Below are 16914 nucleotides of genomic sequence, written 5' to 3'. Positions count from 1 at the left end.
TATTGTTCAGTGAAAAATAGAAAAAAAAATAAAATTGTGGCAATTCTAAATGATCAACTGTTAAGAATTTTACTTCTTAGGAATTCCACTATCTGATGCCAACAGATATTGTTGAAAGGCTCTGATTGTAAGGAAAGTAAAACTGCACTTTCAGTAAGAGGAAGCTTTACCAAACTTTACAAACTTGGAAGGTTATTGTTATAATAACCATTCTCGAAAAAAGTATATTTATATATACACAGACACTACTGTTAAAAATATCCAGATGTAGGAAGATTAGTGCTTCAATGTCGAACCATGGTCAGGTTATTGAGCCACTGTGGTACTTACTCCCACTGGTTCAATTACTCGAGTTTGTTGCCCAACCCCAGGAGCACCTTTGACATATCACAATGAAGTGCAGGTTATCTGCTTGAAATTGAGACCAGATTGAGTATGCTAGCATGAGTAAATTGACAGATGGTGATTGAGTAGGTTTTGCTTATCATGGGTCTGGAGAATTCCTCTATGGCCAATTGACCAAAGGAACGTTGGAACTTTATAGAAATACCATTAAGGAAATACTTAAAAAATATAAAGCTCTATAAGAAATGTTATAAGCTTATGGTTTGTACAGTTGGTAATATGCTGGTCTCTTAATCTAGCAGGCTGGCGTTCGCCTCCCGTCGGGGCCGAATAAGTAAGGCTGTATACTAGTGATTACCACCATGAGTGATGTGATTATGGGGAGTTGGGGTTACCTAGCTGACGTCCACCCGAGAAGCATTAGCTTGGGGGAGGACTGACTTATGAAAAGAAGAAAAAAATTATGAATATCTAAATGACAAAGCAAAAAACCAAAAGTTCATCCGTTCATCCAGTTGTCCGAACAAGAGAATGAACGGTTTCAGAATAGCTTGAGGTAGCTTGCCCTTGTTGCCAGCTATTTTCTGTTGACAAAAATATTGGATTACTGTATATGCTTCAACAATTTACTCTTTGCTATCCTTGCTGTTATTGATTGCCTTAAAACTTGTGGATATGAAATAACTTTTCACTCAATAAAGTTGAAAGTGAATATAGTGCAACGTATAATGACCAAAAGTGCTATGGAAATATACCAAAAATACCCCTTGCAGAGTAAGAATTTTTTTCCTTTATCAATTAAAGGTGATAAAAATGCAGAAATATTTTGGATTCTTGCCTATTTGGGCATTTAAGGATGAAGCCAATAAAGCACCCAAAACTGCAATTACAATGCCAATGGTTATGAATAGAATTAGCCGTACACATTTAACATTTTATAAACCCAATAAGAATCAATGACAATTATTGGGAACAATGAACAACCAAATAAATGTTGCATGGACACTGTATTTAATGAAAACTCCATGTGACCCTGTCATTGTATGTACATGCCATAGAGTAGTGCAGTCACATATATAGTTGTTGTTGAAAGTAACTCTTAAGCCTTCATTTACAATTAATCCAATGATGAAATTTTTCATTAATAAAGGCAAATCCTATCAGACCAGCCCAGTGAGCTAAAGAAACCTTTGAATCTAGTGAATTTCCCTTTTAAGTATATATCCCTACTGTGATCTTTCAGAAATATATAATTTTGGTAAATTTTTTTATTAAGGACCTTCACAGTTGTATGATGTACAAAGTGTACATCATTACTTTTATGCAAGTCCATAGTAAGTCCCACCTTTCCATAATCATAACAAACAGTTATATTTGTGCATAACCCGTTTCTTTCCTTGGTCAGTGCAACCTTGCAAGGGTTTCAAAGGTTCATTCAGCTAAGTAAATTCATATCTGCCACAACTTTAGTTTGATTACTGCAATGCAACATTTATTGACATGAATTGTAAAACACAACAGTCTGGACTTTTGCACCATTTATGCCAGGGTACTATACTGCTCATTATTGTGTAAATGTGCTCTGGTTTCTATATGAGAAGGTATGTAGCAGCCTTATCTATATTATGGCACAATAGTGTTCCTTTAAATTTTATGGTTAATCTGACTTTTGAGTATTCAGTGGTATTTTTTATTCATGAGCAGCAATAGTTGCTTAAGTTAGATTTTGTTATCTCTTTATTGTGTCTATGACATATCCATCATTGTTAATTGATACACTATTATTTGGCAAATTACAGACATTTAATGATTAGTTGTCATGACCAATAAAATCATCTTTCAGTTGATAGTAATGGACTTCAGTTTATTTAGTGTAAACATTGATGTCGGCAATGCCATAGTTTGTTCGAGTAATTTAACCAGACCATACAATAAATCATAGCCTATGAAAGGTTTGTCAAACCTGCTAAGATCATAAGGAAAATAACAAACCCACATGCTTGTTTTAGGGAACCTGTGTGTTTGTTCGAATCTTGAACCTTCAGCACAAGGGGTTTATGTGTCTGTTCCTGTTGAGGAAACCATTACAAAATTCTTGACCACAAATTCTAGATTGTTCCTAGGGGAATATAAACCTTGCCTTTTGCGTAGGAGTATTCCTCAGTGCCAGCAGGAATGGTGGTTGAAATTGGGTAATTCGGTAGTTAAATGAAGTTCACATTTGTTAGGGGGGAATATCCACTCACCCTCTGGAACCTGATTATTTTCTATTTATTAATTTTTTTTGTTTTGCTGCACTGACTTCTCAAAAAAATTAAGTCGTTTTCATTGTATGTAGCCTATGGTGTTTTTGTATTTTTATTCAACATGTATTCAATTAAACAAGACATGACAATTGCAAGGTATGAAGGTCATAGCAACATGTTTGGCCATTTTATTTCCTTGACGGTTGTGTTACCAGTTTGTTGCTCTGCATTGGTATGCCCTATGAAAAGTGTTTTTGCTGATCTACATTGAGGGAAGGTTCTGTAGTAGCAGAGGAAGGACACAAGATTGCCAGTTCACTCAAAGGGGATTATACTCTACCTTCAGTACTGTTGCTGTTTATGCTGGGGAACACAGCCTGGTTAAGGCCCCCTGTAGCAGTCCTCGTGCTTGTGGAGATATCTCTGTGGTATTGACAAAGTCGATTCTATCCGAGTAGAATAAGAGAAAGGTGAAAAATCAGAAGCTTGCATAATCTTCGTCTTTTTCATCACACTCTTCTGCCTAAGCGCCTCAGTGGCGTGGTTGGTGTGGTGTTGGTGTCCCACCTCGGTGGTCGCTGGTTCGATTCTCGGGCATTCCATTGTGTGAGAGATGTGTATTTCTGGTGATAGAAGTTCACTCTCGACGTGGTTCGAAAGTCACGTAAAGCCGTTGGTCCCGTTGCTGAATAGCCACTGGTTCCATGCAACCTAAAAACACCATACAAACAAACACTCTTCTGCCTCGATTTTTTGCATTTTCTTTCCTCCAGGGTAGAAACAGGTCTAAAAAGCTTTTTACAAGTTTTTTAAACTTGAAGCGAATGCCTTCCTTTTGGGGACTGAAGGTGGTGTTCTCTCATCTGTGGGCATGATGCCTGCCTTAGGTTGTGTTGATACCAAGTGGTCTGACTGTGCTTGCAAGTATCTCCCCATTTTCTTCGAGGACATGAAAACTTCCAGAGCTACACAAAGTTGGCAGGAACGCCTCCGTGGCGTGGTTGGTATGGTGTTGGCGTACCACCTCGGTGGTCGCGAGTTCGATTCTTGAGCATTCCAATGAGATGTGTATTTCTGGTGATTGAAGTCCACTCTCAACGTGGTTCGGGAGTCACGTAAAGCCGTTGTTTCCGTTGCTGAATAATCACTGGTTCCATGCAACGTAAAAACGCCACAAACAATCAAAGCTGGCAGTACCTCCTTGTTCAATGCAAGTATAATCCCCGAATCAAAATCATGTATGTTCAAGAAGAACCTTGTGCAACAGCTCACTGTTGTATGATGCTTTTGGTTATCCTGATACTATCTGTATGCATGTGATTGTGTGGATCCTCAGTTTGGGCCTGGTTCATCCAGAACTCCTGATGGACATAAGCATGATCACCAGATTTTGTGGATGCAAAGTTATTTTGCGAGTATGGTATTGCTGAGTTGCCATAACATCTGTAGGTGCATGCTTGGGTGGTGCTTGGTTCTTGCAGAACTTCCTATGTATACATAATCCTTGGAATGTGCACTTGCAACAGAGGGGCCAAGCGTGAGAGGTTAATGCATTACAATGTGGCTGAGTATCATAGAGTTGCCTGCACATGATCAAGTATGATATCACACATTTTGTGGTCATCTGTAATGTCTTATTCGGTTTTGACTGTTGTGGTCATCTGTAATGTCTTAACCGTTTGGTTTTGACTGTTGTGGTCATTTTTAATCTCTTAACAGTTTGGTTTTGACTGCTCATAAAAGGGCTACAGGAACACGAACCATGATTTAAGCAGATACAAGTCAACCCTGTCATGTGGTCATCTGTGACCTCTTTAGCAGTTTGGTTTTGACTGATCATTAAAAGGTCTACAGGAGCATGGACCACGATTCAAGCCAATACAAGTCAACCTTTTGTCGTTATGCCTTAATTGGTACCACTAGGTCCTATTGTCTGTGTCCAAGGTCTGTGATTGCTCACCTGGATAGACTGGTGTGTGGGCCTTTATTTTGAGAGAAGATGTAACTCATGCCTAGAGGAATATGTTAGGGTCCGTGGGTTCTAAAGAACCCTAGGACATAATTGGAATTTTTTAAAGAGATTGATTGGTCCATTGACTACATGCTGATATAAGGAATTTGTGGAAACCATCCCACTGACAGAGCTATTCAAGAGTGTACTCTAGAGGTGAGACATTTGTGAAGACTACTTGCTCTTGGTGTCTGGGATCAGAAGGTTTCTTTGTGTCCGGCAGATAGAACAAGCATCTTTTCTAGCCCTTCACGCGTACTCTAACTACTTACCGAAGGTGCATAACGTGAGAAATGACCCCCTTCTGGAGACTAATATGAGGTTCGAACTTTGTTTTGGAGTCCTCACTTCCAGCTAGCATTGTGGTTTGACCTTTGTTTGAATGTGCTTGCTGAGTTCGTTGTTACTGGACTTTTATTTGTAAATGAGAGGGCAATATTGTGGAGGATGATGGAAGGACAGGTACTGACTTTCCTCTCATACCAAGAAGGAACCAGTGGGCAAACTGTCACATGATCTTTTTCGTACAAGTTTCTGCTGAGAGTGGTCTCGGTGGAATGGACTGGTCTTGGGTTCCCTGTTAAGCTTCTCAAAGCAGAAGGCTGTTGGTGAAGGAAGAAGAGACGTGTTCTGGTCAACAGGACAATCATTATGCAATCATCTTCAAGTACTGGGTTGCAGAAGGGTACTGCAGCCAATCCTTTGGAGGCAGCCATGCAATTAAGTTTTGGCATCACGAAGGGATTCGGATCTCAAAACTGATACAAGGAGTTCTGGTTTCTTCTTTTTCATGAAAGGGCAATGAGTCTTAACCAGCTCTTTTGTCACAGCCGCCTCCCCCCCGCCTGCCACCTTCACCTCCAGCTCAGGCTCAAGGGAGGTTAAGGAGGAAAGGTTACAGATGCTCTTTCCAGGACTACCAACCTCCCCTCCCTTAGACATCATACCATTTCTAGTCGTTGGCAAGAGTGAAGGTAATCCTGGAAAAGAATATTTTAAAAGTTGTAGCTAACCTTTCCCCAGCCTGTTACTATAATAGCTTTCTTGGTGAGAAGCAAACATAGAGTTGGAGACTAGTAATGACATCTCTGTGGAGTGAGATTTAAGCTACACTAACTAGCTAAATCTTAAAATTTTTTATTCTCAGATGCCCATCCATTATTCCTGGAAGTGCCTGCATTTTGTCTGCAAAGGGTAGTCTATCAGTTCAAAAGCCCTATGCTTCAGACTTGCAACAGCCTTTGTGCATTCACAAGTGTTACCATGGTTTCAGCTTGAAACAGCTCGCACAACAAATATATATCTTTCATATTACAGTATCTCAATGACTGACTGGTTTCAGTGTCATTAAGATGCACAGTTGGTAGGAGTTGGATCCCATACTCAAGCAACAGGCATATATGGGGCATGGCATTCAGTCCCTAAGTTAAGGCGGTCTTGACCTAAGTCGATCTGATCTTACGACGCTTTTCTAAAATATTAATAAAAAATTTGTCTTCGACTAAGAAGAAAATCTGAAGTTAAAGCTACGTTAGGTTGGGTACTAGTTTCTGAGTTCTCTTGTAAATAAGTAAGTGTTGCCACCCTTCCAGTGTGCAAGCTAACTACAGGAATAAAGGTAAGGCTTCCATCACTCAAGTCTCATTTGACTTGAGCTGTGCCTCAGGAACAGATTTCCACCTCACCTTGGTGACTGCCCTCAAATGAGTTTTGGCAAGGGTCTCACTTCAACAAGCTCATGGAACAACCAATATGGCTTTGGCAAGTTGTCATTGGCCAATTGTCTTTGGAGAAGCTATTGCTGACTGAAGTAGTATTAGTTAGCAACCCTTTCTTTCGCCTTGTACGGTGTACCCTTGTAGCAAAGAGTGAGGTAGGACCTTGCTCGGTGGCTGGATGCAGGAACCTATTAGTGGGAGCTCAAGATGCTTCTGTTTTCAGGTGCATCAAAAAGGTATGACTCACAGGGAGATCACTCTGCTTTAGGTGTGAAGACAGAGAACAACCTCCATTGACACATCAACACCTTAAGAATCTTTGCAGCGTGGAGAACTGCAACGTTCTGAGATCGCGTGATGGTCACTCCATTGTGTTAATGAGCAACAAGAGGTGGTGTGCTGATGCATAAGTGGTGTTGTCATATTGCTGAACTATCAGCTGCAGCATTTCTGCTTTAAGTTATGTTTTGGTGTACCAGCTCAATCACCAGGGCCAGTAGTTACTTCTCATGGTTATACACAAGGCTCCTAGCATTTTGCTTTAACATTCCAGATCCTGGGTTGTCTTGGAAAATGTCTTCCAGCAGCCCATGGGATGACTGGCTATCTTTGCATTTCCCCCTGTCTGTTTAACCAAGTGTGTGTCACTCTAGGTCTCAGATAACCTTAGCAGCCCCTTGTTTGCCACGTTTTAAAGTAGCCTCAACTATCAAATACCAAAGAGTGAATCATCTTTTATTGGTGTCGTAGACGGTCTCTCTCTGGGTAGAGTACTTTGCAGCAGATCTGGTGCTTTCTTGTCTACTTTTATCAAGATAAGCTTCTCTCAGTCCCTGTTAATTCCCTCCTTACAAGAATTTGGTAGTGGGGAGGTTAGGGTTTCTTGAAACACTCACTGTCTGGCACATGGAGCTGGTGTCCAAGAACACCCTTTCTTTCTGGCTTTATGAAGCAATCAAGAAGACAAAGTTTGCACTGTGAGGAGGATGGTCACCTGGTCTGGGGGAGAGCTCATGAAACCAAGGTTGATGGTTCATCCCTTGTTTAGATAACTTTCTGTTCACAAGTCAGGAGGGCAGGTGGCTGCCGACCAGTCAGGAGGGCAGGTGGCTGCCGACCACAAACCCAAACTCAAATGGCATAAAGCTGGAAGTTGAAAGGGTTAGTGAATGGCTCCATCCCATCTCCCATTCCTCCTCTGCAAGGCAGCAGTCAGACCGAAGGACAAGTTGAAATGGGTAGAATTGACAATCAAGCATCCTGTCTGGTAAAGCTAACATCTGAACCCATAGATTTATGGCTGACCTAAATACTGCACTGCCTGCTTCCAACCTTTCCTACCATACTTCAAGGGCAGCATTTGGTTTTCCTAAGTTTCCTAGAGTGAAAGTTCAGACGTCATATGCTTTCATCCGTATGCCAAATTGTACAGGTTACAGGAATCATTGCTCACATTCTAAGATCATGATCTGGAGCATGGTATTTTTAGGTGGAAAATGCTGTCCAAGGAGGGAGACTAATACATTATAGGGCAATGGTCCGTATTCTTATAAGAACAAATCACAAATTTTTCAACTGTCATATTTCCCAGCGTCGCAGACACTACTTGATGAATGCCCCAACATAAATGTCTCTGGTGTATAATAATTATTACTTTAAAAAATTTGTGGCATTTGTTTTTTTTTTTTATATTACTTAATAAGTACATCCAGTCATTTCCAATCTTAGAGCCATGCCAACATAATTGTTGAGACAATAAATGTAAATTGACATTTCCTCCAGTGCCTGAACCCGCCCTCCTTGGACTATGTTATATGTTTGACTGTATCTGGAAATTGAGCTTGTGGTGTACCTGAACATCATAAGCAGCTTGTTATTTGTTTCTACAGAGATAAAACCATCACTTACTAACATATGTTAACTGGTGGAAATGGGGTCGAGAGGGGGTATCCCTCCCTTGCCTCATTCTCAGTACATAGTCTGCTTTTTCTTCAGCTGCCACCCGGAAAGAATGAATTTCTTTTCTGTTCTTTGTGTCAATGTGCCTTTATTTTATATTTGTGGTGTGATTTATTTTTTTTCTCTTGAAATAGAGAAAACATACGGCCATCGCCATGGGGTCTTGTATGAAACCATATGGTTACTTCACATCTCCCCTGTCGGTGGACTCAGTAGAGATTTGTGCTCATTGTAGGGGCAACAGTTATATTTAATCCTTGCCTTGTTAACTTAAATATGCGCTTCCTGGTCCTCCCTTCAGTGGGAAAAGCATTGTAAGAGAAGAAAGGACAAGAAGCATTTGTCAGTTTCTTCATGATCCTGTCGAATTCTTCCAGTTCCTTTTTGCCCTCTTCCTCCTACTCTGCGTCAATAACCTCGTGGAAGCCAAAAGGGAGATGTCAGCCTTTGAATAACCAAGGACGACTCCAGAGAATGATGAGCAGTGACCAGATGATACTACTCACCAAAATGCGTCTTATTTCACACAATGATGTAATCAAAGGCATCAATGGACCACTACCATGATTCATCAAAGATAAAGGCACTGTTTAGAGCAAGAGGCACATTGGTGGCTATATTAACCTGTACATTATAGACCTGATAGAAGAACAGTCCCTAAACCTTGGCCTCAACTGCCACTTAACCAAGAAACCCCATGAGGAAGTGCAGCACATAGAAGCAGAGACGCTTGTTTTCTCTCAATATCATCTGGGAGGAACTTGTTACGGAAGCAGGAAGCCAACATGCTATATTTAGGAATAAAGATCTTCACACCTTGCCTACATGATAGTGTGTGCCAAATTGGTGACTGCCCATATATTGTAAGAAAGGGCAGCAGCAAGGTTACCATCTGTAATATCATAAAATGTGAAGAGCATGATGTTAAGATGGACAGCATCCTTAGCAACTCCAAGGTCCAGCTGCAGAGGGAGGACTCGACCAAAAGTCTGAGGAAGACCATGGGCACCATCGTCAAGACTACAAACTATGCAGATAGCTAATCAAATTAAACTTATCATCAGAGATTATAGTCCAGGTTACTATTACAGCACTGTAAATACATACAATGGTAACCTGCGATCCATGATAACTTGAGTAACTTCGCCAACTTGCAATACAGCCAAGGTACTCAATAGACTCCTCTCCCTTGACACCACTGGATGTGTAGTCTATATAAATACTGAATGGAAGAAAACACGACTATTTTCTCCTTGTTCCAAAGAAGAATATCTAGACAAGTAAAATGTAAAGTAAAAAGATATTCTTCGTTGGTAATGCAATTGACTAATACTGCGTATATATATATATATATATATATATATATATATATATATATCTATATATATATATATATATATATATATATATAGATATATATATATATAATGTGACGAAGTGCCAAGTATCTGGTTACTACACTTACCATTCATTAATTGTTACCTCACAACAGCCAGACACCTGAACCCTCATCACAGGTACTAAACGACTGAATACTCTAAAGGCAACAGTGACCCCTTAACCACTTACTAGTATTGCAGAAAATCAGACTAAGTTCATCAAAACAGGTGTGAGGTAATCTTGTAAGTAATTAAATTAATCAAAGGACATCACTCCATCAATAACTTTAAAAGTCTAAGTATTTCCCTGATTTCAGAAGTCTAAGTCACTTCAAGTTAATTGAAGGAAAACAGATCAATTACCACTATGTTTCTACCTAAGCTAATCATAATTAAATACTGGTGTAAAATAAAGAAAACACTTATAAAAATTTTGAATACAAAAATTTATTATTAAACTCAAAACTTATAAGTGAAATTCACAATATCAGGGAAAATTACTGTTACTTGAAAACAAAGTAAAGTTTAATTAATTCTTGAATCAATTAAGTAAAATTAAATCAACATTAATTTATCACAAAATTCAAGAAAATTAATTCAATCAAAATTCAAAAGTGTTAGGCAATAACTGAAATTTGGAAATTAATTCACAAATGCTAAACAACAATAAAACTTGAAAAGAATTCTCTAAGTAAATGCAAATTAATTCACAAGTATTAAATTCAATAAAATGTGCAACAATTAAGTAATGAAAATAACTAAGTTAATTAAATTGTGAATGCACATGAAAACAGAAAAATGTGGAAAATACCAAAATTGCAAAAAGTATTAATCACACAGAATATAAAATAAAAACACACACTTCAATAAGAAAATGAATAAATGCACAAAACATAAAAATCACTTCAAATGAAACAAACAAACAAAAATTTGCAATGTGTAAAAATGTAAATCTTTTCACTCAAACCATTGTAACTATTAGTTATTAGTTCTCTAAACCATCGTAACCAATAGTTATTAGTTTTTACCAAACCTTCGTAACCATCAGTTATTAGTTGCAACTAATAAAAATATAACACACTTTACCTTCTTGGTATACCAATTTTCTTTCTTTGCTACAGCTTGTTTCACACTTTCACAAAACCAGGCACCGTTACACACACAATGTTTGTTCAGATTCCACAAAAACACTAAATAATACTAAATAAACTCTAAGAATATCAAATGTGAAATCTACAAGTTACGAGTGACCATTTTACGTTACGTTAATATCAATTATGACGAGGCAAAGAGAGAGAGAGAGAGATGTGAACGCTTTGAGGCAATAATTCTTTCTAGAAGCTTCGAAAATAACAATTTGTCGAAAATTGTATTTTTCCTATCTATACAAACCTGAGGTCCTTTAAAAATAGGAAGGTACTTAGCGACAGTTAATTACTTGTCCGGCAGTTGGCGGTCAGCTCGACTGCAAGGAGAGAAGTCACTTTGCTTTAGGCCCAGGAAACGCAGAGTGATGGGTGGCATGAGGTGGGACTATGTGTAAAGGACCTCAGGTTTGTATAGTTAGGAAAAATAAAATTTTCGACAAATTGTTATTTGTTCTGATACGTACCCAAACCCTCGGTCCTTTAACAATAGGAAGACTCAATTGGTGGGTGGAATCTGAGTCTTATGAACAGACTGGTGTTCGTCCGACCTTGGTTCCCTCCCTGGTCGTAAGAGCAAAGGGAGGGATCCTAGCCTCTGCCCAGCTGATCAGTGTGTGCACCGTAGGATCAGTGGTCAGACTTCTGGACCAAATTTATAAGAGGGAGGTAAGCGTACCTTTTATAAATAGCAAATACACGAGAACTATTTCCTACTTCAAGAGCCAAAATAAAGTTGGCCTCCACTCACCCCCCTTGTTGGGGAGTGGTGGATAAACATTCCTATCCCTACTGAATTGATAGGATGGAGCTCAGTCGTGAAGCTTACCTGCTTCCTGTTCAGCGTAGTGACGATCACGGCCCTCTCCCCACAGGTAGAGGAGGAAGAGAAGCCAGTCACACACTCTTTCACTCGTCCATTCATGCAATCACATAAGGATGCGATGCTGTTCTGTCCGCTCGGGTTCTGGGTAGACTACACAACTTGTTGAGCAGCCACCACGGGCCCCAAGGAAAAGGTGTCCAAGGACCTGAGGGTGATATCCCGAAGGTAGAAGGAAGTAAAGGTGGTCTGGTTGGCCCAAACCCCTGCCTTCAGAACCTGCGCCATGGAGAAGTTCTTGCGGAACGCAAGGGTTGGACCAATACCTCTTACTTCGTGAGCTCTTGGACGAAGGGTACGGGTTTCGTCACTACCATCCATGTCATATGCCCTCCTGATCACCTCACGCAGCCAGAAAGAAAGAGTGTTCTTGGAAACCTCTTTCTTGGTAACCACGGTGCTGACGAAGAGGCGTCGGCACTCAGGCCTGAGGTGTCGAGTTCTCTTCAGATAGCGCCGTAGCGCCCTCATGGGACAAAGCAGCATCTCATCCGCATCATTATCAGTGAAGTCCTTCAAGGAGGGGATCGTGAAAGACTCGAACCAGTCGTCAGGGGCCGAAGGATTCTGAGTCTTCGCTACGAAGTTTGGGACGAAATTGAGTGTCATGGATCCCCATCCCCTGGAATGCTTAACGTCGAAGGAAAGACCATGAAGTTCCCCTACTCTCTTCGCCAATGCTAGGGCCAGCAGGAAGAGGGCCTTGAGGGTCTGACGACTCTCGGAGTGGCTCGAAGGGTCTTCGAGTCAAACTCCTAAGGACGAGAGTCACGTCCCACCCTGGGGGCCTGAGTTCCCTGGGTGGGCAAGAACTCTCGAAGCTCTTCATAAGGAGGGAGATCTCAAAGGAGGAGGAGATATACACTCCTCACAGTTTAAGGACTGGGCCAAGGCGGCTCTGTATCCCTTAACTGCATAGACGGAGAGGAGGCACAGCCGAGTAGAAAACCTTGAGTTTTCTGTTGTGCCGGGTGGCGAACAGATCCACAACTGGATGCCCCCACAGGTTGAAGAGCCTTTCCGCCACGTCTGGGTGAAGGGACCACTCGGTTCCTATCACCTGATCCTGACGGCTGAGCTTGTCTGCCACCACGTTCCTCTTGCCTGGAATGTAGCGGGCTGACAACTCTACCGAGTGGGCCAAGCACCTGCAGCGTCAACTGATGCAACGGGAGGGACACTAGGCCCCCCTGTTTGTTGATGTATCCCATTACTGTGGTGTTGTCGCTCATCAACACCACTGAGTGTCCCACCAGACGATCTTGAAACTCTTGGAGAGCGAGAAACGCCGCCTTGAACTCCAGGACGTTGATGTGAAGGTGCTCGTCATGATGGTTCCACACACCCGCAGCCAGCAACTCCTCCAGGTGTGCGCCCCATCCCTCGGTCGATGCGTCTGAGAACAGCAACATCTCCGGGGGAGGGGGAGTGCGAAGAGGCACTCCTCTTACGAGGTTCCCGTCGTACAGCCACCAGGCTAAGTCCTGCCTCACCTCCTCCGTGAGAGACACGGGGAAGAAAGGTGGGTCTCTTGCCTGTGACCAACACTTCTTTAGTCTCCATTGAAGAGACCGCAGGTGAAGAAGCCCGTGAGGGACTAGCTTCTCGAGAGACGACAGGTGACCGATCACGACCTGCCACTGCTGAGCTGGCTGCTCCTGTAGGGACAGGAATAGTCTTGCTGCCTCCCCGTATCGATCAGCATTTCCAGATACTTCATCCTCTGCGTGGGCTCGAGATCTGACTTCTTGTAATTCACTACGATCCCCAGATCGTGGCAGAATTCGAGGAGTCGATCTCTGATACCTCAGAAGACATATCCCTACCGAGTGGGCCCAAGCCAACACCGGCGTGAACACTTGTGTGATCACCTGTGGGGCGGTTGAGAGACCGAACCAAAGTGCCCTGAATTTGTACACAGAATCAAGCACTGACCGTGCCGTTTCCATCGTGAAACGAGTCTGGTGAATGAATTGGTTCAAGGGAGAGAGATCTATCACCGGGCGCCAGCCCCCCGAGGACTTCTCCACCAGGAAAAGTTGACTGTAGAAGCCCGGCGACTGATCCCATACAATCTCCACAGCTCGTTTGCTCAGCATGGCTTCTACTTCCTGCCAAAGCGTCACGTCCTTGGCCGAACCAGGAACGTACGTCTGATGATGATGGACCGGGTTGGAGGTGAGGGGTGGCCGAGACTTGAAGGGTAGCAAATATCCCTCCCGAAAAACGTTCACTATCCAGGTCTCCACTCTGTAGTGCTAGCTAAACTCTTGGGCTTAGCCGCAGTCGTTCGAGGTTGCCCAGCCACCTTTGAGACTGCCTGGTGGACTAAACGGTCACTCTCGTCAGTGCGCCGTTGTTCCACTGCAGCGTACACTATCTCTGAAGAAGAGAGAGGAGGAACTCTGCACCGGTCCGTTGCGAAGACCCAAGGCCGCCTCTCGCCCAGCTGCCCTAGTCACTCGAGTGAGGACAGCGTCCCTACGCCTCAGTACCAGGTTGGCCCACAGGTTAGCCGTCTGGTGGGCCAGGTAGGAGATAGCCCTACCTCCAGACTGGCACAGTCTCACGAAACCCGGGTCCCCGTCAGGAGTGATGTTTCCTGAGGAGGCCACAGCTTTAGACACTGTGAGGGACCACAGGTCTATCCACAAGACTGCTTGGAATGCTGCCATAGCGGTAGATTCCAAAGCAAGTGCCTCTTGCTGTGAGAACCAGAGGTTCTCCGACAGGAGCTGCTGCAGAGACACCCCTGGAGTTAGCCTAGCTAATTCTGGGTTAACCTGTTTGGGCGGCAGAGGGTCCTCTGATGGCACGTAGAAGCGCCTCTGTTGCGGTAGAAGTGGGGGAAGGAGCTTGGACGACCTGCCGGACCGAAGCGAACCCTCCTGTCCGGAGACGAGAGCGTCCACCTGGCTGAGCACACAGTCGGCAGACCTACCGTCGTCCTGGGTTCCTTTTTGGGTCCCCAGAACAATTCCAAACCCAATGTAGGCTCAGAAGGTGGGAGCAGCGATCCTTCCCTGAGGTCGTTGTGCTGACGGATCAGCGCAATAACCTCAGCGAACGAACTCTGGATCTTGGGAGTGACTGCGTCCTGCGGAGACACCGTCAAGCCCATCCAGCGAGAACACCTCCCGAGACCCTCCTCCTTCCAGAGGAGGAACTGCAACAGACCCCTCATGGTCTCCTCCTGCCACTTGTGTGTATGATCTGGTCGGTCCTAGGACCGTGCCAGGTTCATAGGGCGCCGTGGCGGGATCGCGAGGAGCGCGGCCCTCATGATCACTCCAGGTCATCTCGCTCTTTCCGGTGTAGCCCGAGGAAGTTGAAGGGATAGGAGAGGTAGACCTGATGCTCCCCCTTCGCCCACTGGCAGAACTGGTGTGCTGGGGGGGCTGCAGGCGATCACCAACTTGCGGTGGCAATCGAGCTGCAGGCCTGGTTAAGCGGCTCTCCCGGGGAGAGCGGCTGGACCGAGAACAGCGGCGACGGTCACGAACGTTAGAAGAGCTACTGCTGGTCCTCCTCTCCGCCCGGTCCCGGTAGGAGCGGTGGTCAGGGGACCGGCAGAGTCAGTTGTCGAGGTGGGAGCGAGGCCTGTCCTCACGGCGTGTCATGCCGCTTGGACCAGCCGAGGCTGGTCCAGGCGACCGAGGGGACCGCTTCCTCGCCTTAGCCCGCGGTTGGTCTGGGACCGTCGCGTCAACCCTGGGTACCGGCGGATCGCCCCGAGAGCGATCGCTGGTCTGGTGGGAGTCACCTGGGCGACTCCAGCCAGTCTTCCGCTCCGTGCCTGGATCCTGGCATCGAGCAGAATTGGTTGCCTGGGTATTGGCTGCACGGTCACCCGCAGGTGACCGTACACTCGGTACCTCTCGTGAACGAGAGGCCGAGATGGTACCTGGCACCGAGGCAGAATCTCTGGCGCCAGGCAAGGAGGTACTAGTGTTAGCTGTCGCTCCTCCAGTCCCCGTCTTCTTCTGCCTTGCAGAAGGAGAGACGGGCCCCATTCCCGAAGGAACAGGAGGACCAGCGGAAGTCCCAACCGATGGGACGGACCCTTAGAAGTCTCAGGGCGAGCCTTCTTAGCGGGTGGGAGGAGGCCACCTTCTTCTTCTTTGGCTGTGGGGACTTAGAAGACGAAGGGGAAGCGGCGGCAGACGACGACAAAGATGATGAAGAGGACGACACCTTACTCCTCCTCTTCTTCTTCTTTGTCAGCTTCCTCCAGGACGGAGCCGGGGCAGGTGCCGAAGCAACAGGGCCCAACTGCACCTGTCAGGAAGGACCTGGGGTGGGAGCAGCAACACCACGGGCAGGAACAACAGCGGCAGGAACTGGTACTGGAACTGGAGCGGCAGCAATCTCAGGAACAGGAGGCGGAGCAGGAACCAGTGGCATCCTTTGAACTGGAGGCAGGTCCAGGGGAGAGCTCTTGGGACACCGGAAGTCAGGGGCTGGAGCAAGAGCGGCAAAACCAGGCGGCGGCGACATGGTAAACCTCTTCACCTCTGGCAGCGGGCCTGAACAGCAGCTGTTGGGGTAACCAAGGCGACGTGCTGGGTATAGACCAGGTGAGGTGGAGCAGTGTAGCCAGGCGTGGACACCATCGTGGTTGTCGTGGTAGTCGGGCCGTGAGTTACCGGCCTGGGCCCTCTCGCCAGATGACTCAGCAGCCCCTGAACACTCAGTGTCCCTTGGAGCCCCAGCGAGTACCAGGCCCGGCCGAGATCGTCCTCTGTGGCAAGCAGATCTGAGGAAGGAAACAGAGTCAGGTTAGTAAGAGGGGGGTCTCCCCTCACCCAGGGGGGGACAGTTCCCACTCCGAGCGAATGGACGACCCCGAATACAACTGAACATCGGGATACCTAGCCCCATCCTCCACGCTAGACTGATCGAGAGAGGAGAAGGAGCGAGAACCCACCCCCCCTTCCCCCCCCGAAGGGGAAGGAGCCATACGAGGGAGCTGAGATGGAGGGAGAAAAGAAAGAAGACGTGTCCGTAACCAAGGGAGTAACAGGAGACACTCTGATGACTCCTTGGCTGGCTTACGCGGTTTCTTCCTCCCCATATAGCGCTCCCACTGCTCCTCCGACCATACATCACATGGCTCAGTGCGAGAGCATTCTCGCCCTCGACACCGAGTGCAAAATTCATGAGGATCAACCTCTACAGAGGACCGAAAGGCCCCACACTTATGGCTCTCCACACCAGGCACAATCTGC

At 45.0% G+C, this 16914-nt stretch overlaps 1 long non-coding RNA gene across 1 annotated transcript in view; it reads right to left on the bottom strand.

The window, feature by feature from the left end:
* Window positions 1-16914, bottom strand: part of LOC135200769 (uncharacterized) — a 184495-nt gene that overhangs the window by 6822 nt on the left and 160759 nt on the right. The gene's annotated exons all lie outside the window — the stretch shown is intronic.

The sequence above is a fragment of the Macrobrachium nipponense genome, chromosome 27 (assembly GCF_015104395.2).
Source record: "Macrobrachium nipponense isolate FS-2020 chromosome 27, ASM1510439v2, whole genome shotgun sequence".
NCBI lineage: Eukaryota > Metazoa > Arthropoda > Malacostraca > Decapoda > Palaemonidae > Macrobrachium > Macrobrachium nipponense.
The sequence above is the reverse complement of the archived record's forward strand: the minus strand, read 5'-3'. Positions and strand labels throughout refer to the sequence as shown.